This window comes from Motacilla alba, chromosome 7 (assembly GCF_015832195.1).
Source record: "Motacilla alba alba isolate MOTALB_02 chromosome 7, Motacilla_alba_V1.0_pri, whole genome shotgun sequence".
Classification (NCBI taxonomy): Eukaryota; Metazoa; Chordata; class Aves; order Passeriformes; family Motacillidae; genus Motacilla; species Motacilla alba.
This window is the reverse complement of record NC_052022.1, coordinates 25662544-25687430: the sequence shown is the minus strand read 5'-3', so window position 1 is coordinate 25687430 and position 24887 is coordinate 25662544. Positions and strand designations below refer to the sequence as shown.

At 48.2% G+C, this 24887-nt stretch overlaps 1 long non-coding RNA gene across 1 annotated transcript; it reads left to right on the top strand.

Moving 5' to 3' along the window:
• Positions 1-13520: 13520 nt before the first annotated feature.
• LOC119703562 lies at positions 13521-23467 on the top strand. The gene is made up of 3 exons (XR_005257657.1): positions 13521-13730; positions 16226-16461; positions 21639-23467. It is a non-coding gene; the product is annotated as an uncharacterized LOC119703562 (long non-coding RNA).
• Positions 23468-24887: the final 1420 nt, after the last annotated feature.

Genomic DNA, 24887 nt, shown 5'->3' with positions numbered 1-24887 from the left:
ACTTCGCAGTAAGTAGATGGATGGTGCATCTCCCAAAAGACTCTGTGAAGTCTTTTGCCTCTGCTTTCTGACATGAGGGTTTGTGCTTCCAGTGGGGTTTGCTTTGCTTGTCTCCATCTCCAGTGTGTTTGAGGTTGTGACCTGTGGGAGAGTAGCTATGTCCTTGGTGAGGCCATCTCCCAGGTTCTGTTTTTCATTAGCGGCCTCAATACTGACCTGGTCATCAGAATAACAACTAACAGAGATTGATGAGAGAGAGATTCAGTAATTTGACTTCTCTTAATGAACAGTGGCCCAGCTATTCTAGACAGCATCATTAGGGCAGCATTTCACAGTACCTGCTTGTAATTCAGGCTGAGGGGTAAGTAGTGTCAGTGAATGGTGTAGTCTTTCATGCCAACATGTGCTGCAAAGGCTTCATGGCAAAGATGAAACTGCTCTGATACCTCATGTTCCTGAGAGATGGGAGTACACTGGAAGTGTCGCATCCAGACCTTTATCAAGACGGAGTGATGACAGAAAAGAACAGATGCTTAAAGCCAACTAAAGAAGAGTACAGCAGTGTAAGTTCAGCGCAATATGGCTCAAGAAAATCTACCCCAACCTTGTCCTTTTTAGGGAATTCTCAAGGTTATGGGCCTGAGGCAATTGGACACTCCAGGGGTAAGAGAGATGAGGCAGTTCTGGTCTGTTACTGATGCAATTCTGGCTGTACATGTTGGTATTACAAAGCTGATCCTTCAAAATGCTCCATCTCAAGTAGCACTCAAGATGGCAAGAGGAGGAATTGACTCTTATGGAGAAAATACTTGTTTAAAGTCTGCTTTTAAGAAAACAGCAACAGTGAGTTGCTGTTTAGTGTAAGATTTGAGGCTGTAATGAGGACTAAGAAGGTGGAAGTTAGGAAAATGGGGGCTCTTCACTGGGGATGACTCCCTGGCAAAAGCAGATCTGTCCACTCTGGTCCTGAGCAGGACATTCCCCAGCGTGATGAGAGACTTGATGAGAGATGGATTGAGACTCCTCTGCTGACTAAGGCAGAGGCTGACTGACCTGTGGCTTTTTTCCCCCCACTGTTTTCATGAACAACACAGAAATGCTGCTCTTAGAAAATGATTGCATGACTCTCTGAAACTTTACAAAAGCAACTGGTCATTGTTCTAGTGCCCCATTTCAAAACAAAAATAGGTTTTGTTTGAAGTATCAATTCAGGAAGAATGTGGTACATTTCTCTTTGTATTTTAATAGTCCTCTCAGGCTCCAACAGTAGCTTTTTAATAGCTGGCAATTATTTTCCCAGGAAAGCTCATTTAGTTTGTACTTGAAAAGCAAGTGACATTTTGTTACAAGAGCAAATGTTGCTCGGGTATTTGGTGAAGCAATTGGAAGGAGAAACCTTCATTTAATTTGGGAGCTGGCTTCCTGCAGAAGTGAAGACAACCTCTCTCCCACTATAGTTACAGGCAATTGTCCTATCTGCAGGAAAGAAGGGGGGCTATCTTCTACAGTATCCCCTGGACCCTATACCCCAAGCACAGGGCTGGTACTCTGCAGCTTTCAGGTCTGAACTAGAGATACAGGATGCTTGTTTTAAGGGGCTAGAGGTGGATATCATATTTGCTGGTATGGGGTTGTTATTGCTAATTTATAAATTATAGAAGGTGCCAGTGAAGAGTCTTGGTGCCACTGAATCTAGGGAAAAAATTGAAGTATTGTGCTAGAAATGTCCCTGAAGGCAAAGTATCTTTGTTTTTCAGGTGAATTCTTGTATTTCTGTGCGGGAACAGTGGCACAGAAGTTCTGTGCCTACATCCCATACTTCCCTTGATAGATGTCATTAGGACCAAGGAACTCAGGTCTTGTTCACCACCCAAATCTCATTTGTGATGGCAAACATGCCCTCCATGGTGTAGAGGAGAGTCCTGCAATGTAAACTCAGTCTGGCTTTGTTTCTGCTCAGCTTGTGCACCAGTTTCAGGTTCATGCCTGTTCAAAGTGTTTACTTTCATACTGTGCAACTCTGGTGGAAAAACCCTCTTGTAATCAACCAGCCCCGGGGAACTCCTGCAAATCTGATTTGTGGGGCCCTGTTGTGGTGCCTGCCAGGCAACTGACGCTGGCTGGGCAGCTGCTGCAGCCCTAAATGCTGGCACAATTAGCTGTGCTTCTCACAGCTCCCGTGGGTTCAGCAAGCCCATGTTTCCTGGGAGGGTGTCATGGACTTCAAACTTCCAGCTTCCCCATTGCAACTGTGCTGGATGTAGTGATGGCCCTTTGCAACAGAAGAGAAAGTGCTCTGGTGACAGGGGAGGGAAGGGTCTCCCAGCTGCAGACCAGTGCCATGAGCCTGTGCTGTGACCCAGGGAGGGCAAAGGCTTGTGTCAGGAGCACAGCTGGCATCTGATAGGGCACCCTCCTGTCTGTCTAGTCCTGTGTCAGAGCATCTGCAACATAACAGCACACAGCTCATGCTAAAAAGAACTTCACAGATGAAAAAAAATCCTGTTTTTTCTAGGGTTTTAAGTGTGTTGAAACCTCTCTTCTCAAGCTGCAGCTTTCTTGCACCAAGATTTTGCATGTGCTGAGAGTGGCAGCTCTCGGGAAGGAATGCATTGGGTCTAAACTCCAGTGGAACGGGTAGCAACAACTCTTCCTCAGCCACCTTGTGCCAAAGCATCAGCAAGAACAGAGAGGCTGATTTATGTCAGATCTGGGCCAGTACTCTGCCAAGGTTTGATTTCAAGCTGTGACTCTCAGTTATAATACTGCCACATTGGCAGAGCTGGCCCACATTTGTGCCAGTGGAATTTGTGCAGAACCAGACCTAGAATTGTTCACAGAATTTCCCAAAGTGACTGTTGTTGCCATTTCTGCATGGGACATGTGGTACATGGTTACAGCTTCCCTGTATCTCTCCCTTGTGGTTGAGTTCCAGGGGCATTAAAAGTTCTTTCAACCAGATTTGGGCAGGTCTTAAAGATAACCTTTGTTGGATTTTATTTTCCATTTGCTAGGGGAAAATGTTCTTTGCCATCACCCCATTAAGAAGAACCCAGCTAGATGGCTAGAGAAGTTTAAGGGGTGATTCTTTAAGTGCCCAGAAGGATATGGATGGGTGAAATCCAAGACACACGGGGTTCTTCTCTGCATGTTCCTGTTGCCTGTGGCTGCAGACATTTAAACTTGCTGCCTGAATCAAGAGACAAGTATTAGCATCAGCAGAGGATACCTCCTTCAATGTGCATTCTTCTATAATGTGTGCTCTCAGCAATATGCATACATTTGCTATGGTTGCTTTAGTAAAAGAGCTTTTATAGTCCAGTTGAGTGTTTAAGTCAGTAAAACCACTTGACTTATTTCTGAGAGCATGTGATTATTGGGTTTTTGTTGGGTTTGGTTTTTTTTTTCTTTTTTTCCCCCCAACCAGTTTAATGCCTTGTTTAACCCTGCAGAATTTAATTTTTCTGTTTACCAATGTTTGCTCAGTGGAGGCAGCCAGTTTCCTCTGTTAATAATCTCATTTTTTTTCTCTTCTCCCTTGGGTCCTACTGTTTAATATAGCTTTTAGGTTGTTTTTTTCTCCTCCTTTTTTTTTCCCCAGTGTTTTGCTCCTTCTATACAATGTTTCTGTCTTGTCGTCTCCATCTCCTTTCCCCTCAGACTGCAACTAAAATTGTTGCTGAAGAGATTCTTGTAAGCAAAATTAGATTCCTAGAACTCAGAACTGTTCCCTGTCAAACCTTATCCTCTTCACTCGTCTCTTTTATCTCTACCAGCTCTGCCCAGGTATGAGACCTTGCTTGGCAGAGCTATTCCTAATATCCCTAATTATGGAATTAGAATCAGGAAAGGTCTCAGCTGGCCCTTTCAAAGGTGATGGGGATGAGGATGTTGACAAACAATCTCAGAAAAATTCAGTAAAGCTTCTGTGATATTTTGCTTGTCCTGGTAAGCTGGCTGTCTGTAGCAAATTTTCTGTGATGACATTCCAGAAAGATGATGTCTTTATCAGACACCATTTCCCATTAAAAATGCTTTAAAGGCTACCAGTCCTGCTCATTCTGGTTTGCTGTGATGTTGGCTACTTTCACACAGCTCTGTGCTATGGGAAGCAAAGTGTTTCACCGAGGTCGTGCTGTGTATCTTTGAGTATGTCCCTGGCTTTGGGCACACTTTGCCCACAGGCAGCACTGATGCCATCTGCCTTTGCCCGGTGACAGAGAACAGGGCTGCTGGGTGGCATCTTAAATCTCAATTAATTGAATACTTGCAGGCACTCTTTTCCTTTATTTCACCCCAGTAACACAGGATATTTATCCACATGCTTTCTATCTGTCTCTTCCTGCTTCTTGCTGGATTTTATGCTCTTAACCAATGCCAAAAGCCCCATCAGGCTGGTCTAAGCTGAGTATAAATGAGACAAACAATGCACAGGTCTTCTCATGACTCTAAATATAATCTAAACTGTAAAGAAAATGATGGAGGATATAAGCAGAAAAGAGCCAGTGACTCAGTGTAACTCAATCTGTTCAGAATCAGTGAGTGACACAAAAAGCCTCTCTTTCAGCTATCTTTCCATTCTGGTGTCTGCATGCACTTTGGAAGTCCATCTCAGAGGCTGCCTGTTGTCCCATGCACCTCAGCATCCCTGTGACACCTGGCAGCACAGCTGGCTTCACCATCACCTTACGTACTCTCTGCTCCACATCTGCCTCCTTGTCTTTGTTCTGTTTTTGTGCCGCTCAGTGACTGTCTCTGATGGACACACTGCAGATTTTGCTGCCTTAGATCCCACCTTATCCCAGTGGATCCAACTCCTGCTCGCAGATCTCTCCTGTCCAAAGCTGCAGTTTGCAGTCCATGCTGTGACAGACAGTTATTTTTAATTCTCTTGCTGCCTTATCAAACCCCCAGCCCACACCACTTACCCTGTCCTATATGGGTGGCCATCCTGGTGTGAGACTTCCTGTCTGGAAAACTGGTGAGTTTTAAGCATCATGTCCCATCTGTTGTTACACTCTGGTCCTGTAATTGAAATGTAGCCTGTGGTGCAAAATTCTTAAAATACATCAGAACTGTAAAAGAAACTCCTTTTTACTTTGGTCATCTCTAATGCCATTAGAAAAATCATCCATATACTTCACAATTCAGCCTTGTTTTTCCTCTGCCTCTTGTTTTTCCATCAGCTGTTTGGGACTTGATTTGCAGTGGAAGATGGTGTTCAACAGAAGGGGTGCACTAATGACAGCAAACAGCTTCAACCTCTTGTACTTGGAGTATTAAGTTTTATGGCTTTCCCAATGCTGTAAAACCAACACAGGCCATTTTATTTTTCATTTTGGACATAATTCTGTTTATTTTTCTTGCAAGGTTTTATACTAAGATAAGCATTCTCAGAGGTTTTTGTTTACTCTGGGAAAATGGCTTGGCAAAGGAAAATATTACTGTGCAAGGCTCACAATGTGAAATTGCTTATTGGCTGTAATTTTAATGTGAAAGATGCCAGACTGCTAACAATCAAGAATTAAGTTTCCTCCATTTGTTTTCAAACAGGTAATTTGCTAATTATTTACCTAGGGATTGTTCCTTGCTAATGGTCTATCTGAGCACATGGCATCCTTCTAATAATCCTACTGTCACGATCTGTGCAGAAGAGAAATGCTGTTCTTCAGGGTGGAGGTGCAGAATGAAGACAGTGACCCTCTCCTCTGCAGTCACCCCAACAGTGTGTGATGGAGCAGAGCCCTGGTGTCTTGAAGGATGTAATCTGATGTTAGCAGTGCTATCTGCAGAGGTGTGTTTGCCCCAGCTGCAGGGCAGGGCCTGAGGATCAGTGCCTGCTGAGTTGCTCTCCAGGTGGGAGCAGCCTGCTTGTGCCCACAAAGAACATGCAGTGGTGGAAGAGTGCGGAGTGCTGTCAGCACAGACTCAGTACTGTGTACTGTACTGTACTCAGTACAGACTCAGCTAAGGCAGGACTGTAGGATATTCTTGTTTGAGATTCAGGCTGAATGAGCCTTGCTGACAGGGGCTCTCCTGCTTAATCCTTCTATGCCCTGAACTACACCCAAATGGAGCTGAGTCCTCCAGACCAGACCTGTGCCAGCCAGCCAGGGCTGTTTGAAGGGCCCTCAGAAGCGTGGTCCCAGCAAGTGTGTGGGTAGTGCTGCACATGGTGCTGGGCCCTGGAAGAAGCAAATAATGAGAAGCCAGGTGGATGGCCATGGGCTGGGCAAAGATGCTGCAGTTTGCCACAGAGGAAGACTAGACCTGCTTGGTCCATCATCTTCAGTTTTGCATTCCTGATTTCATTTCATTGCCCAAACTCTGTAAGGAGCATTGTAAGAAGTTTTTATAAATATAAGTATAGCCTGAGTTTTAAATAATCAAGCCAAGGTAGCTTCTGTCCTGTGCTGGGTTTATTCCAGAGTGGCCACTACAGAGCTGTCAGGAAGCACCTGGTGGCAATGACAGTGACAGTATGTGTGTGACCTGTAGAGCTGGGGATGCTGACAAGCACAACAGGGGCTCACAGTTCCAATTGTTCTTTTCAAACCAAGAAATTACATCCTGCAGTGTGTGGCACAGTGTGTGCAAAAGCTCACATGTGAGCAGAATCAATGCTCCCCAGGTGATGTGAGATAAGGGAGAGCATGGGGAAGTGGAATATCTTTATTGCTTTTTTCAAGGGGAGAGTCTTTTTCACTTTTCATTTCCTCTTGCATTTCCTTTCTGTATTTGAGCTTTAACATTAGATTTGAGTCTGTCTTTATAGCATTCAGGTGAAGGCTTACATATTTCATCAGGATTGTCTCTCTTGTTTTCAGGACTGAAAATCCCAAACAATATGAAGCAGTCACAGCCGTGTACACATCTGGAGTCTTTTCATCTGCTCCAAAGAGGCACTTTCCTTCATTCCTATTCACTCTCACTACCTAATTTCCTAAAGAGGCTGCAGCTCTTCAATGCCTGAGTATGTATGTCAAAATGTCTCACTAGGCTCTTCCACTATGTGAAACAGTATATCCCATTGCCAGAGCTGAGGAAATACATTTCCTTCATTTTAACTCATTACTCTTTAAGAAATAGTTTTTCTTCAATTATCCTGAAACCTAGATTTTGACAGCTCCAGACTCACTGAGTGAAGCTCCTGCATCTCTGCAAACACCTTTTTTCTTAAGACTTCTCTATCACCTGTCATGTCCTTCCCAAGGGAGGACCTTTTATTTGGGACTTTTCTTATGTCTGCCACTGGAGGCTGGGTGTCAGCACACAACACTGATTGTGAGGTTTGAAAATACACCTGGTTTACAGGCCCCTTTCTGAAAGGTAATTGTGTGCCTTTGCAGGCTCATGGCAATCTCCACAGGTGAGCTTGTACTACCTGTCCTATGCTAATGTAACTTCTATGGCCAAGTTTTATGAAAGGAGTCATCACTTGCATTGTCTGGAATAGCATCTTAAAGGAAGCATTAGCAAAGATAAACTACCAGGAACACTGCTCAGCACTTTCTAAGCTGAGAGTCACTTCACCTATCTGCAGGAAAACCCACAGATTATCTTGCTGTTAGGAGAGCTTTCACTTATGACCAAATACAGGTGAGACCAAACTTCAGTGTTTGAACACTGTTCTTCCTCCTCTTCACTATTATTGAGCAGAGGAGGAAGATGGGCTTCCCCTTTCCCATCCTTCATGCTCCTGAGCCTCCTCCATGTTAGCAGCTGGAGGAGCCAGCACAGCCCTCGCTATGCTGGCTTGCTCAGAAACTCTTCCCCAGTGCTTTGTGGTGTCTTATGAGGCTCAGGTCCACGGGGAGAGTGGCCCCATGCTGAGACACTTGGTCATCCCATGGCTAAACCAGAAACATCCCATGCTCCTGCACATGCTTCTTGATGCTGTAGGCTGCTAATCGCACCTTCCTACCTCTTGGGAATATCTTGAAGAGGAAGCATGTGACTGTGAGCTGTTGCCATGCCATACGAAATACTAGACCAACACAAGGGACTATTTATACTTAATGAAATTTGAATCCTAGACCTTACTAAACCCATTTTTTTCCCCAAAACTGCTTCACTTCACCTGCACAAAAATCATGACTGCCATCCATCCCACCTCTCCTAGGGGCTGTCCTGATGCAGCCAGTCATCCGTCTGCTGCAGAAATCTTACTTGCAAGCTGAGTGATCCTCCTTGTTTTCAGTTTCCATTGGCTCCAGGTGAATGCCAGCACATGACTACCCCAGCCTCCCTTGGGAAGTAAGAGGATCCTGGCTCTTTCTTTTCACCATATCCCACCAAGAATTGCATCTTTTATGGTAAAGTTTCCACTTCCTTAACCAGCCCTTTGCTGGTGACACTGGGTAAGATGCATTAATTTGCTGGAAACTTGCAGACAATGTTGATGCTACTCCTTTCCTAACCACTGCTCTGAACATGTATTTCATTTTCAGGTGTAATGAACCTCTCTAAGCTTTTCCTTGTCTCATCTTCCAGTCTGAACATTTTTTAGCAGTTACCCATGACGGTCTGATGGGAAAGAAGCTTTACTAGAAGAGTGTATCACTTGCTGATTATTTTTTTTCTCTTTTGTGATGAAAAAGCACCTGTTGAGTATTTATCACCTCGGCTCTTCTTCAGGAAAGAGAACAGACTGGCTGGCAGCAGCTTCAGCACTAACAGGCTGTCAGGTAAGTGGGTCTCATGGTCCTTTTAGGGACACAACAACTGTGCCTGCCTGGCTCTACAGGTGACAACAGCTGCCCTGTCCTGCTGGGATGGCTCTTCTGTGGGCTTCATCAGCTTGCCTGAGTTTGATTCTGGGTTTTGTAGCTGTTTTGTCACTGATTTTAAGGCAGCCTCAAAACTGCAGGTGTGCTTTCCTGTTGACAACTCTCTTGCCTCCAGTTAACACCAGACACCAAACTGTGGGGAAAATTAATGGCACCTGCAAATTCTGTGCACTTAAATACTGAGATGCTTCATTTGCAAGTACAATGAGGTATTTTGGTGTCTGAGGCCCGTGCCTCATGTATCTGCATATCTTAAGCATGTAAACAGCTGGAATGTGCTCCGCAGACCTGCTGGGCTGGCAGGCAGGCAGGCTGGTGTGGCTGTGCACAGCATGGTGGGGACAGCTCCTCAGCATGTCCAGCAGTGTGCATGTGATAGTGGTGATCCCTGCGAAAACAGCAGCCCCTGCTCTCCCCCCGTCCTCCAGTGGCTTTGGGAACAGCTCTCTATGGTTCTCTTCAGCACAGCTGATTATAGCTGAGGACTCAAGATCACCTTGAGCCTCGTTCCAGGGTACCCGAGCCCAGTTGAGACCCTGTACCAGAGCCAGAAGGGGAGATTTAGGCCCAGGGGACCTGCCTGGTCCTTGCTGAGCCCAGAACAGCCTTGGTCACTTTTGAAGAGGATCCATGTGCCCTCAGCCAAGGGTGCCATTTTCCAGAGCCCACCAGGGCTGGGCTTTGGGCTGGGCTTTGCCAAAGGGCAGTGTGTGCGTGGTATGCAAGCAGTTAAACCAAGCAGGAATGTGCTTTGCACTTCCTCTCTGTTGTTTCCCTCCAGCTAATCTCAAGTCATTTTGAAAGCTCATATTTTGATCTCACTGTACATAGAAAACATAACAGCATCCCAACAGCACACAGGAAGGCCATTGCTGTGCTCTCTGTCAGCACACACGGCTTTCTGTCATGTCCTGGGGCTCGGGTCAGCAGGCAGAGCTCTCCTACAATGCTGCCAGGCTGGCAGGAGCTCTGGCAACTCCAACACCCTCACAGCCCACCCAGTGGGATGTCATGCTGGGGGAATATGGGTGGAGTTGCTCCCTGGACCTTTGTGCCCCTCAGAGACAGGCAGTGACAGCAGGAGCTTCAGCAGCGGGCTGGGGCAGGGGTGCACGGCTGGCCAAGGCAGCAGGTTGTTGAAGCCTTGCCCACGGCATCCCCGAGATAGTGCCCGTGGGGCTGCTGGGGTGAGGCCCAGGGAGCCTTCCTGGGGAAATAGAAACATTGTTCTTAGGAAACAGAATTATATTGTAGTCACCTCAGCTGCCAGGTTGCTTTGTGGGTGGGTGGCACGGCTCAGGGTACTGGCCTATCTCTTGGGCTCTCTGCTGCCCAGCCAGGAGCCAGAAGTCTCAGGGACACGTAGAGTACAAAACATGGCAAATCTTAATTTTAAATCTAACATCCAATACCTGTCTTGCAGGAGCAGCTGCTTGATCCCAAATCTCCCCTGCCCTCCATCCCACAGGGGTACAGTGCAGCTCCTCCTGCATCGGAGGCTGGCTGGCTCCTGAGCAGATCAGCCCTGTGCCTGGCCAGGGGATGCCAGCTGCCCTCCTTCGCCCGCTCGCATCTCCTCACCTCCCACAGAGGGCTGAGGCTGCCACCTCCTCATAGTCCAGCTGTGGGCAGTGCTGTGCAAGGCTGCCATTCACAGCTTCAGCTCGTCCCTTGCACTGGATGAGAACGAAATGTGTTTCCAAAGCTGAGTTGCTGAAGAAACACCAGGCTGAGCATGCAGGTGGGACAGGCAGAGCTGCTGTAGGGGCGGTTGCTTCGCAGGACAGACGGACGATGTGAAGCCATTAGACAGGCAGGTGAGCTGTGTCAAATAGAGCAGAACTGCCTGCAAATGCAAAGAAATCAAGGTTGTCAGGGAAAGCAGGAATAGAGAAGGGATAAAGAACTCAGCATTAACCTCCTCTTGGGAAGAGTGTCAGGGTAATAACTTGCCAGGGCTTTGATTTCTGGTGAATGCCTACAATGTAAGTGATTTTTTCACTGCTGGTGGAAGATTTTGTTGGGGGTAAAGAGACAGAGGAAGCAGCCCACGCTCATTGGCTCTCTCCAGATGAGGAATTGTTTGATAATGTGGTATCTCTGCTTTCTGAGCGGGGAGAGCTCATGGACTGCTCTGCACAGGCAATTCAGTCCAGCTGGCAGCATGCAGGGTTCTTTATTACTGTTTCTTATGATTATTGTAATTTTTGTTATTATGATTACTGTTATCTGTTATTACAGACACCTGCCAAGACACACATGCCATTTTTTCTGCCTTCCTAAACACCAGTACCTAGTTTGTTAGCTGTGAATCTGTGGGCACATATTTGAGCGAGCTTCCCCTGCCACAGTGCCAAAGTGGGGGCTTTCAGAGGGGATTTCTCAGAATGAACTGAGCCAGGTGTGCGTGCACATCCATAAAGCAGACTGTCATTTTTTACCTGTCCTGTCCTGCCCTTTCCTCCATAAGGCAATGTCCAGACCACATAAAATTAAGCTTCAATACATGGAGAAATATGTTTCTCCATACACTTTTATATGCCTAAGAGTTGGCGTCTCACCGGGCTGCAGGCTGTGTTCTTGAGTCAAGTTCTTGATACATCCTGGGAAAGCCAGAACAAAAAGACTTTAAATTGGTGATGTTTTCAGGTGCAGAAAAGCTGACTCAGACCATTTGGTGTCCTGGGTATGGACTTCTGCCCTGGAGCGTCAAATGCAATTTGGGAATCTGGCGCCCAACGCTATTCCTATAGAGAGTCAGAGCCAACCCTGCTGCAACAGGTGGGCAGCCTGGGACAGGCAGGAGCATTGCTGGCAAAGCTTTTGCAGACCCTGATTTACAATTTATTCTGGTTTTTCTGGCAGAAGAGGTGGGTGATGTCTGGACTCATTTGATTGGCCAGGTGGAAGCAGCCAGCCACGGTGTCGGCAGTGCCTGAGATCCGTGTGCCAGCACAGCACAGCACAGGACACCACAGCACCCTGCTGGCTTGGCCATCAGCCCTCCCTGAACCTTTCCAGGTGCAGGTGGCACCAGCTCTGAAACACAGCAGGCACGATGGCAGGGGCACTGCGAGACCACGGAAAGCCTAGGTCGTTGATGAGGCTGTTAGCACTCTTTCAGTCCTTTAATGTCCAAGTCCTTAGGAGAAGACACTGGCTTAATCTCAGCTCAACTGGAAAAATGCCGATGATTGGAAATGTCATCAGCTGCCTGTGGGCCAGGCTGGCCCTGAGCTGATAAGGAGCAACACAAAATAAAAATGTCAACACAAAACTGGAGAAACACAGAGGGTGGTTGCAGCTCTTCTCCATCCTGTAGGAAGCAGGGCCCCTGTGTTACCAGTCCTTCTAGGAGCTGAACTTTCCCTAAAGCCTCAGTGACCAATTCCGGTCTTCCTTTCGAAAGGGAAAGGTGGCTGCTCTCAATGCTGCAGAGAAAAAACTGAACTCTTACCCCATTGACTTAAATAAAGGGGGTAAGTTAACTTCTGTTGCTTTCTTTAATTTTTTTAGGGCAAATGTCATGATGTTCTGCGCTACAAACTTGTTTTCTTTAAGCACTGGTAAATGGTGGGGGAAGGGGACCGAGCCAGAAGGAGGGCTGATCCACCTCCCTCTCATATGGGGTATGAGCTTCAAGCACCACCTGGATACTAGGTTTGGGCAGCAGCTCCTCTCACCCCATGCCAAGTGTGCTCTCAGGACTCCACGGGAACACCAAATCCTGCATCCTTCAGGCAAAAGTAAAGCCAGAAGTGACTATCTAACCTTCTTACTTTGCTGGGAGGGACCTGTTAATTTCCTATGGAGAATGGGATGCAAAAGCTCAGACCTTGTGACTTCTGGAGCAGAGCAGTGTCTGAAAATGTCACCTAGGCCTTGAATCTGTCTGCATCCCTTCTCCAAGTTTACAGAGAAAATAAAATCTAAAAAGTCTAGGGAACTATACATGAACAGCCAGCAGATTATAAATAACTTACTCATAAAAGCAACCTGTGAACTTTTCCATGAGTGTTTTAGTGAGAAATCTTTGAGAGAAAAAGCCAGAGAGAAGAGAGGCAAAGAGCAATTTAGAAAGCCTGCAGCTGGTATCAGTGCTGGCCTTATGTCACTAAAGCACTGGGGTTTAGAAAGGAGGGGAAGATGCAAACATTCCTCACCCCACTGAAGTCCTTGGCTAAACTCTGACCCTGGGATGTGCTTGCTCTGCCGCAGGTACAGCAGTCATCTGGGTTGATGTTATCATACCTCGCAACACCAACCCCGGTGCAGCTCTGCCCGGGAAGGCCCCGGGGATGCAGTGTTGCATCGTGTGCGTGTGCCCGGGGTGGTATTTGTAGATGGTCCTTTGGAACCCATTCCTTCTGGGGCCCCCTGTGCCGGCACAGCCCCTTGCCACCGCAAACCACTCTCCCCAGCCAGTTCCCCGCTCCTTTCGGCAGCACGGGCTCTCTTCTCCTGTCATTACGGGCTCATCTTAGAGAGTAACCCCCCGAACCTCTGCAGGGACACGGGCCTGGTGGGCAGCCGAGCGGTGGCGGGGGCTCTGGGCGAGGGCTGGCAGCCTCCGGCGGCAGCGGTGTCCCCTCCCCGGCAGCGCGGGGCTCTACAGACGGGCCCGGCCTGGCCCCTGCCGGCCCCGCTAGATGGAGCTCGGGGCTCACGCACCGAGCAGGCCCCGCGCTGTGCCCGCCGTGCCCGGCCCCAGAGCCCGCGGGGCCCCGCCGGGGGCGGCCCCAGAGCCGGAGGGGCCCGGCCGGTGGCATCCCCAGAGCCCGCGGGGCCCCGCCGGTGGCAGCCCCAGAGCCCGAGGGGCTCAGCCGTGCCGGCTCCAGAGCCCGAGGGCCCCCGCCCGCCCCGCGGCCCGGCCCGACCCGAGGCTGCGCCCTGCGCTCTCCTGCTGAAGCTGGACAGTCCCTGCGCCGCCGAGCTGGAAATGTCAGTGTGGGGCTCGGGGGAGGCAGCCACGGAGGCGTGGGCAGAAAGACGGGTGTTGGGACAGCAGGGGGAATGATGCGGTGGTGAAGGTCAGCGTGACAAATGTCATGCTCGCTGTCAGCCACCGCCACGTGCCTTTGAAGCGCTGTGGCAGTGATGGGCTTTAAGGAGAGATCCGCCGGCGCAGGGAAAGGTGGCCTGGCAGGCACTGAGCTCCTGATGTGCAGATGTAGGAGAGAAGAAAAAAGCTTTGCTGAAACGCTTGCTTTTTGAATGGATAATTTAATCAGTGACACTAAGTCCTTCCAATTATTTCTTTCCATGGGTACTTCCTATTTATTAATTTACTTCATATAAATCCATCAAGCAGTTGCCACACAGCGAGTAAACAAAAGCACCCCAGAGTTTTGCTGGGAAGGCATAAAAAGTAATCGAAGAGGTTAATTATCACTGTTAATTAATTGCTTAACAGATTTGGCTGTGCACAGCATCTCCCGGTGCCCTTGGAAAGTCAGGGCCATGCGGCTGGGGTGATGGCACCAGCAGGGGCACCAGGCAGGGTGCCATTGGCAGGGCACTCACGGAGGGATGATGGTCGGGTATCAGAGTATCCAGTATGGGACGAGGAAGTTTTGTGGAAGCCTCAGGACACCAAGGGTGTGTCCATCAGCATATTTCCTTGCCTTCCAGAGTAATTTGCTTAATTAAATCAGCTTTGGCTTCCTGCTCAATTAAGCAGCTCCTTTGGTGGGGCAATGGGGCTGGAGCTGTTGCCAGGGGTTGCCTTGGGACAGAAGGAGGTTCAGAGGTTGGAAAACTCTCTCTGAAGGGAGCCATGAAGGAAGTTTAACCTAATTTAGCATAACAAAGGAAAGGTTAAGAGGTGACTGGATCATCATCTCCAAGTAGTTATTTAGAAATAAGCCTTCTGGGACCAGAGTGCCGTTTAATTTGGAGGACAAAAGCATAACAATATACAATGCCTGAAAGATGAAGACAGGTGAAAACGAGGTGCCTCCCTTGTTAATGCTTAAGATTTCCTACTAATGTATTTGGAAGAATGGAAGAGTTTCCATCCTTCAGTATCTTCAAATCCAGACTGAAGATCTCTCTAAGAGACAAGCCTGGGGTCAGACAAAAATTATGGGCTTGTGTTTCTGTGGCCTGTGTCTTGCAGGAGTTCACATGAAATTATTTTATCTGATCCTTTAGCCTTCAGATCTATACATCTCCCTGCAATAACTAGCATTGCCACAAACGTGCTAATTCCATCTGGCTGTTTGCAGATGACCATAACGTGACACATTTTGTGTCTGCCTCTCCCCAAAATGTGGTTCCGATGTACATCCAGGGCCTCTGTGCCAGTGCAGACTGCAAAGCCCCCTGTGAGCCCCCTTTCCCTCAAATGGATTTCAGTGATGCAGCATTTTGCTGTGCTGGTTTTCTGTCCAGGGATGGCTGAAAACTTGTTGCTGCACAGTCTGGTTAAAACATATTTTGTGGTCCAGGCTCTTCTGTCTGCTGAGGACTACTAAGGTATGCAGTATCCCCTCATCTGCAGAGGCTGTATGACTTTATTTCTGCTGAGCACTGGCTACTCTGAAAAGTGACTGTCACTGAAATAGTGGGAACAAATACCCGCTTTTACAGAAAATGCTACAGTTTGGGAGAAGAAGACCTCTTCCCCCAGAAAAGTTCAGGTTTCTGCTCCATGAGTCCCAGTTTGCCTGATGAGGACATGAAAAATCTCTCGGCTTCCAAATCCACCTGATTTAAGACAGCTGCATGGTTGGAGTTTCTTCTCCTCGGAGTCCTTGAGTTGCTCAGCTGAGAGTTGTGTTAATGCTGGGCTTTGAATTTGCTGTTTCTCCCTGAATGGCTATGCTCTGTTGCCCAACCGTGCGGTAGTTCCTCGGCTGATGTAAATCAGTTGAGCTCCACTGCCTTTGCTCCTCTGTCACATACCCCAGCTGACTGCGTCTCCTACAGCCTGGCGCCCCAAGGCAGCCACCTCAGCAGCCTCACTTGCCCCCAGGGGCTGTGCAAAGGAAGGTGAGGTTTAGCTGGAGTTCCAATTAAAGCCCAGATGGCTGAGGCAGAATTTCGGTGGAGCGGTGCTGTTGTAATCTTTGTCCTAGGGCCAGGGCTGGACGCTCCTCTCTCCCACTTTTTAAACAGGCGGGTGAAGTGTTCCTCTCCATGAGCCCCTTGGTGCTGTGGAGCGTTCGACCCAGTGAACATCGCTGTGAGCAATACAAAGGAAGGCAGCGTCCCCGCACTAGGACCTTGACTTCAGCAGGCTTCCTGGTGGATTCAAACTTCCAGCATGACTCAGGGTATTGCAGTGAATCTTTAAGATAATATCTTTTGCTTGCCAACATGCAGGCTGGCTGCCAAAGGTGGGGGAGGAGATTTGTTATGAGTCTTTTGTATGTGCTCATAGTAAATAGATACATGCCAAATTGATTACACTTGCCTTTCTATTTCTCCACTAGGAATTGAAGGAAAGGAAGAAGTAGTCCCCTGTGGTCTGCCCCAAACCACTGCCTCATACACTTGTTTCTCAGGCGCCTGTAGCTGGCCACTGCTGCTGCTGCAGCCAGCACACACCCCAGAAACAACGGCATTGGGATCCAGATTTTGCAGCATGGGTTGAGATCCCGGATCTGCTGGGCAGGATGCTCTCCCATTCCGTGTTGGGATGCTCTCCCACTCCCAAACGTGCTGCCAGGTGAGAGAGTGCTGGTGTCCCTGGTGACAGGTGAAGGGAACCAGGATGCAGCAAGGCCAAGTGACTTGGGGTGCTGCTGGGGTGCTGCTGCCTGGGGTCTGAGCTGCCCATGGCAGGGACACCCTACCTGGCTCAGCCCCCATTCTGCAGAGCTGAGCAGCATGCTGGGCCAGCTTAGCCCCACCTCGTGCCCTTGGTCCTTGCCTACTTGCAAAACCCCAGGACAGCATCAGTTTTTGATCTAGTCTCTCACTGCCAAACCATTAATTTTTTCCAGTTTAAATGCTCAATACAATGGCCCTATTTTGAAGTCTGCCAGCTGAGCTGCCTCTGAGCTGCTTAGGACTATCATTTCCAACTGTTCTCTGGCAAGATGATTTCTCCAATGATTTAAAAAAATAATCAAAGTTCTAAACACATCTGTGGCTGCCTATATCTCTGGGAGCAGGGAAAATTAGCTCAGAGGCCATCAGGTGCTTTCTGAAATGGAAGTCTTCTCCCGCAGACGACACAACTCCTGGCGGTGGAAAGACCAGCCACTAATGTGGCTCTTGCTGAGATTTCTGGCACCAGTGTTTTGTGGCTGAGTGAAAAGAGCAGCCTAAAACCACCTGATTTAGGCAGTTATTCTAAATCAGCTGTGGGTTCTCTTCATACACACCATCCAGCTGTGCTGATGCATTGGCAGGCTGACCTGGTAAGGATTTCTGTAGTGTTAGTGAGTGGTTTTACTTAAATGCTTCTCTATTCCTATTAGTTCTTCCTAGACTGCAGTATTGGTCCTCCACCCTTTCCTAGCAAAGCTGGCAGAGGAGGCAGCAACACAAACTTTTGCTTCCATGGCAGAGACCAGCTAAGACAGAGAACACATTTGGAACCTTCTCTTTAACATACCAATGAGGTTCTACTTGTGTACTGCAGCTGAAGCTCTGTTCCCATCATCTCTAGGAAAAGTTGATTAGGTCCAGTGGATTGCTGACTTCTTTTATGAAGAAGCTGTAAAAAGTTTTTTTCTTTTGCTAGTGCTTTTCTCCAGGGAGCTGTTGGCAGAGAGAGAGAGGCGAGTGTCTCAGCAATAATACATTTCAAAGTTATTATGCCAGCAGAAAAGAAACACAAGGGTTTGAACTTGGTAATATATATTTTTTATGACAGGACAGAACTCTAAAGGGGCCCTCCTGCTGTGCAGACCTCCCTGGGTTTGCAGGGCTCCTGGCTGGCTGCGCTGTGGGGTGGCAGCGGCTGCAACTGCAATCCTATTTCAGGCCTAATCCTGGGGGAGGTTTCTGCCACTGAGCTGGCTCCCACGCTGGCTGGGGAAGATGGTGATTTGGATGGAACTTGTCTGTCCCTTGGGCATGTCCCTTCTGACGGTGGAGAGACAGGGGCCCTTCTACCTACACCTACCAGTCATGGTGGCACTTTCAGGTAGCGAGGAGTGCCACTGAGCCCGAACATTTGTGCTGCTGTGGTAATGGCAGTGCTTTCACATAGGAAATGAGTGTTTTGTCATCTGAGACCTCTTCTTTTTGTAATGATTAACCTTTTGCTAATGATTTGATATAATATTGGGCGACATTGAGTGCTGCGATATTGATGTTTAATGTGTTCCAAAGCAAGGGCTCAGGAAGCAATAAAGATTTACTGCAGCTAATGTGTGAGGGCTGGGTTGTCCCTGGGCCCTGCACTCACTGATGGCCTGTTTGCCGTGGTGTGGCAGCATCGTCTAACAGAAGCTGAATTTCTGGCTAGTAATTTAATGAAAGCTTTGCTGTATTTCCAATTACTGGAAAAAGCCATGATTCCATTCTGGTATGTGTTACAAAATCAGCCCTTCATACTGGAAGGAGCCAGGGGAGAGCACCTCATATCTCTCTTTTGGCTCTGATCAGTCTTACAACAAAGCCTGTCTCCCCATAACATGTTGGGCCATACAGAGGTGCTGCCCATGAGTCTGGGAGGCAGCTCCTAAATGGAGGAGAGTGGCAGAGGCAGAGCACCTAACTGGGGCATCCGCCCAGCCCCAGGACTCTCCATGCCCCACACATGGCTGAGGTAGATGGAGCTGGCACAGGCTGACACCACAAATAAGATGGCGTGGGAGGAAAACTTGGAAGGACAAATTACTGTGAGTATTGATTCCCCTGACTGCTTGCAGAGGGATTTCATTTAGCAACACTGCCAATGACATTATGTGCAGCATCTTGTCCATGGCTGGTTCAGTGGCATTAAGAGAATTACTTTGGCCTAATGAATAGGAATAAGAATATTTCAACCTTCTCCCTGGAAAGTAATGGTGGATCATCAAGTGTGCAGCCAAGTTCAGGTCTAGTCACTTGCCAAGTGAATGCAAATGACAGGTTATTTTATTTAATGGATGCCATGGTGTGTTGGCCAAAACTGTTGTCTCTTTTCTTTGTAGATTGGTTTTCCTCCCCCCTCTCTTCTAAATCAGACTTTGTCTCTGCTCCTGATTGGGCTTTTTTTTTTTTTTCCAAGCAGAAGACATTTTTGCTGACTCTTGCACTGAAATCTGTCTGTAGATTGCACCAAAACTCCTCTATCAGCTGTATTTTATGCTGTGCTAAGGGAAGAGGCAGAAGCTGGTGTGCTGGTAGTGGTCACTGCCAGCCTACAGTGGGCCACAGCTCCCTGTCTCCTTCCAGCTCAGAACCAGTGAGATGTTCCTTTGGTGTCACTGCTGCCCCATCACTGGGACCACGGGGACATTGTGGAGTCCCACACTCTGACACTGGGCCATTTGCTGGCATGGTGGCCTGGGTGCACTGGGCTGGGGTGCGCTTGGGTTTGTGCAGAGCACTTGCTCTAGCGGCGCTCCAGCACCTCTGCTGCCAGCTGCCATTCGGCCAGCTGCCCCACAGCCACTGCCCTCCAAGGCCTTCCTCCTCTGGCACGGCTCATGGAAGTGCTGCTTGCCTCAGCTGCTGTTGTTGTCAAGAGGTTTGCAGGGGTGGAAGTTCCTGTGAATGGCCAGCCCCTGATCTGCTGCACGCTCACTCAGCCCAAGAGCCAGGCGGGTGCTCTGAGCTGCAGCGTCTGGGCGCTGCTAAAGCATGGCTGCATCCCCAGCACAGAGTCCAGCCAGCCAAGGCCAGGGATCTGCACATGGGGACTCCCATTCCATCAGGGCCTGGATTCAGACCTACACATACAGTGACTCTTTGAACACAGGATGTGCCTCACCACAGCTCACAAATTAGATCAGCATGAGACAAAATATCATCACAAATGAATATTTTCAGATGGGATGTGATGTTTTGCTTCATACAACAGTGAGGATTTGCAATGGCCAAGGGTGTACCTACTGTGTAGGTACACGGTTTGTGGTAATTGGGAGTGGGGCTGAGCCTCAGCCGCAGTGGGCTACAGCTGTGAAAAGCAGGTGAGCATCATTGAAAGCCATGAGCCATGGAGTGCCCAGGTGCACTGAGCAACCACCAAAGGGAACAGAGGGCACACAGGTACCATGCATGAATGATGAGGATATCAAAGGTTGGGCTAAAGAACAAGAAGGGTAGACGTTTGCAGTCTTCTGAAGTGATATGATGTTACTCTGTATGGGTAAATGCTTAAAGCCTTCTGAAATTGTATGATGATACTCTGTGTATTGTGGCAGTCTCGACTGTGACAAGTGGGCTTTTTCCCTCTTCTTTTGTAAAAAAAAACCCCAACCAAACAACAACAACAACAAAAAAAAAAAACAAACAGAAAAGTGTTTGCAAAGTAAACTCTGACATTTCAGCTACAGACTAGTCACCTTTCAAGCGAAATGGCTGTTAGTGCTCACTGGCAGTTAATCCTTGCATGGAGATTTTTGCTTAAAGGGCTGGAGGGAGGTGGGGTTTTTACTTATTTGTTCAGATTCAGGGTTCTATCCTAATTAATTTTTTAGTTGACAGGTTTCTGCTTTGTTTCTCCAAGTGTTTTGATGTATGAGCAGAGATGTCGCACGGGATGTGTGTTTGCAAAAGAGGCTGATGGGAAAGATCAAAAGTGATTTGTTTTGTTTGCAGAGAAAGAGGCTCCAGATCTGTGAAACAGAGCAGGGAGTGTCTGAAGGCCCTAGACACCAGCATTTTCAAGCTGAAAATGCGGCTCTAAGCTGGTGACCAAAGCCCTGCTGACCTTGCAGAAGCTACGATTTCATGTCAGATGTCTGTCACATCCTGCTACCCCCTCCCAACCTGCTCTGAACAAAGTAACTCAGCACAGACTTGGGGATGAGCCCAAGGGCTTCTCCATCTCCAAGTCTGAGCACAGCAGGGACTCCTGAGCAATTTAGGAATGAGCTGGGATGGGAGAAATGCTAAACAGGTCTCTGACCATTTGCAAATAAGCTGCAAAATCATGCTCACAATAGGGCTGCAGAGCTGCCTTTTGGCTGGAACCATGCCTGGAAAATGTATTTCCCAAGTGGGGACTTCAGCCATTACAAATCCCTGACTGATGTGGTTGAGGAACATGGCAAACACATGACCCATTACCATGATCCGCCAGGCTGCATCCTGCTAATGCGCTTGTTTAACCCTCTCCAGCACGACCCAGAAGCTTCTGCCTCCGAGTGTCTCCAGTGTCAGCCCTTCCTGGTGCAAACCCCCATCCCCACAGGCACAGGCAGATGGGAGCTCCCTGGAGGAGAGCTGGCCTGGCTGCTGGGAAAGCGGAGTGGAGAGCATGGGAACAGGCGAGGAGCTGGCTGCACTGCTCCCACGGAGCCTGGGAGTGAGTGCTTGCTGTGAGGGCTCATTAGGGCAGTGGTTTCAATGCCGTGTAGGGTGGGACAGGGGATTGTCATCTCTTTCCTGACACCTGACTTCTTCTGAAAACTGTCAGTTCCCCTGGTTCTCGTTCTTCTGCCTGGTTTGCTTGCAGCCTTTGTCCTTCATGGCAAGCTGTTGCCAGGATGGATGGCTTTGGTGTGGGGTCTATGATGGGATGGATGGAGGTAGGATGGTAGTCCTACTTGGGCTCCATAGCAAAACCATAAAGCATAGCTTTATGGGTATAGTGTCACGCTTTTGGGGACCCTTAAGGGCATGGGCACCATGTGAGGAGCTCCCTGTCCCACCCTGAATTTTGCTAAGCATGTTCACGTACATAGGCAGACAGTGAGCTGCCATTGTCCTTCACAAGCTGTTCTAACTTGTCTCTAACAGGGCTCCAAGAGCACAGTTTGCCTGGAATGATTGTCATCCACAGCAGCATTGTGGCTGGGCCTGAAGTTGGAGCCAGCTGAGGCACTTGGCTGAGATGCACGGACGTGGAGCTGGGTGCTCACACCTTTCCAAAGAGCTGCGGCACTGTGTCCTGATGTTGGCATAGGCTGGCATTATGCTTGATGAATTCAGAGGATGTTTTTACACAGTTGTGTCTGGGAAGGATTGAAGAGGGTTTCTTCATCTTTTTAAACAATAGGTAACAGCAAAATCCATCCCCTGCCTCTTTTAAAGGCAGCTCCTTTTCCTGATGGTTTGATAGATATAATGAGATTCTCAAACTCGTAAATCTGCTGCGACTTTATTGCCCGCATCTGTTGGAGATGATGTGAAGAGAACTTCATACAGAGAGGACTCTTGAAAGGTTACAAAGGGAACCAGCAGACTTCAGAAAATCTTCATCTAGAGAAAACAGCCAAGAAAACCCATGCAGAAGAAAACACTTGAGCTGGATGAATAGGTGTCAGGGATGAATGGAAGTGACACTGGCAAAGGGGCACCTTGTTGTGAAAGCAAACTGAAGCTAGTCCCCCGTGTGGGGCAGCTCTGGTGCAGGAGCCAGCCTGTGGCTGCTGTGCACAGCCCCCAGCCCAGCAAGGGGTCCTGTGCAGGGTGGCTATTTCTCAGCTGGGACAGCTTGCTCAATGTGGCCATGGCCAGGAGAGTGGAAGGAAAATGAGATGTCCCAGCCTGTGCCTTGCCCCAGGACGAGTGGTCAGGGAGCTGTGATTGCCAGGCAGGGGACTGCAAATAGTGAAAATGGGCTGGAGATGGTACCAGATGGTGCAGCCTGCTCCCAGAGCACAAGCTGTCGCGCAAGGTCATGTCTGTAGTGTGATGCAACAATGTCCTCATGATGTCATAATGCAAGCTGGCAGCTATTTTAGTGGCAGAGAGTTAGACTTAAACCTTTCTCTTCCCATTGTAAGGGGCAAGATGTGTTTACTGGTTTTCCTGCCCCAGGTAGCCCCTGCTCCTGCACCCTTGCTGAGACAAGAAAGCAATCCCGAAAGCAGAACTGCAAGTGAAGAGAGAGCAGATGACATCTTTAAGCTGTGATCATTGAAGAATATTAACTGCTCTTGGGCTTTCTGACTGCCAAAAAGTGATGCTTGAGCAATGTGGCGCCAGGAATCCTGAAGTCACTTTTGTAGCATTGGAAAATGCAGCTGCTTTGGGATTTCAGCCCAAGACGGCTGTTATTATCCACTGTGCAGAATGAAGCTTCTGTTGGGAGCTTTTACAAAGGCCATCAGTCTTCCCAAATAGTGGTTGTTTTTATCACCTGGCAGTAATGATACTCTCTGGTCCCTTTAATATCTGAGTGTGTTCCCAAAGTGAGACCAGGAAACTCATTTAGGGCTTGCCCCCTCCAAGGGAAACAGCTTACAATTTTCTGCCAGGTAGCCCTACCGTTGTGAGAATGGGCACGGCTCACCTAATAAAAACCTTGCTGACAGACACGACCTCCTGGAGGTTTATCTGAGTCGTTTGCTGTGGAGCAGAGCAACATATATCAGGGCTGAAATAGGTGCCAAGCAGCAATCCTAATGCACGCCGTGGCTGCTGTAATTGATTCGCAGGCAGGACAAATACCCGGTGGAGAGTGCAAGGGGCCCTGCCTACTCTCCCAGCTAAAATGTTATAACGCTGTGTGAAATCGTATTGCTGAAGCCTGTGGCTAAAATCCATCTTGTGGGCTGGCTGGCTGTAAAGCTGCATCATCCAAAATATCCCCTTTCCTGCACGCACTGGCTGGGGCACTTGGGCTCCAGTTCAGAAGGAAACATATTAAAAAATGGATCAAAATATTAAACATATTAAAAAATGGATCAAAAGTTATGACTTTTGCCAATAATATGTGTGCAGCATTGCATGTGCATTGGCTTCCATTTTTTGCCTATGCTGTTTTATTGTTCCTTCAGGTAAATGTTGAAGGAAGAAAGGCTTAAAACTTGAGGAAGCCACTTAAAACCACGGGGAGTTGTGAATTTTAGCCATGGCTAAAGTTGATGAGAATGGCTTATTGTGGTGGTGGCTCTAGGAACATCCCAAATTCCTCACACTAGGAAACAGCCTTAAATTTTGTTGATTGTCTCGCATCTACTACATAAATGTGGGGCCAGCTGTGGTAGTGCCTTGCCATTGCTCAGCTGGGGAACTTGGTGGGAGGTGTCCCTGGAGGGGTGTGAAGTGTCACTGGACACCCCTAAGCAGTCTCCCCAAAAATACAGGCTGGCTGGGGGAGCAGGCAGCAGAGACAAGCTGCCTTCTCCTGCGAGCTGCTTCATTTCATCAGCTGCACAGGGCTGCTTCACCACACATCCCCCCCAGCATGGGATCAGGTGGAATTAGAGATTTGATCCTTGGGAAGGGCTGGGGGAATGTCTTACAGTGCAAAACTGGAGGAGCTCAGCTTGTTTAGCTTATTAAAAAGAAGATTAAGAGGTGACTTAATTGTGCTGTGTGAGGTACCTTCATGGGGAGAGAAAGGCAGGTATTAAAAGGCTGTTTAATCTAGAGGAGAAAGGCATCGCGAGAGCCCGCGCCTGGAAGCTGAAGCCAGACAAATTCAAATTGTGAATCAAACAGACCTTTTAAAAAGCGAATGTTAATAAAGATTAAACTACCCAGGAGAGCCGTGCATTCCTTTGCCTTTGATATATTTGGATGCAGACAGGACACGTTTCTGCCCTGTACACTTGAGCCAAGCAGGAGTTACCGGGTTTGGTAGGGAGTAATTGAATGCCAGACCCGGCCCTGCATCAGGGAAGGTCAGGTGAGATGATCTAATGGTCTCTGCTGGCCATCAGTGCTCCCATGCCTGCAGGCTGTGATTTGTGTGCTTGTGTCCAGGCAGCTGGCAGGGACACGGCTCTACCAAGAAAAATCAGTGGAGAAACACGAGGAACGTGGCACTGTGTCAGAAGGGACAAGAAGACAAGTGAAGACTGATGTGTTTGTGCAGAGTTAGAATACTAGAAAGGAAAGGCTTTTAGCCAGAAAAAGGCTTTTTATGAAAAAAAGAGATTATTTCCGGACATTAGCAGACATGTAAATTTTCTGTGCTTAGCTACCCCCAGTTTTCCACACAATTCATTAAAAAAAAAACCACCCCTCAAGTTTTATGTTGACCAGAAAATAAGGCATCGCTATAAAAGCCTCATTTGGGGAAAAACAAAGGCAAGT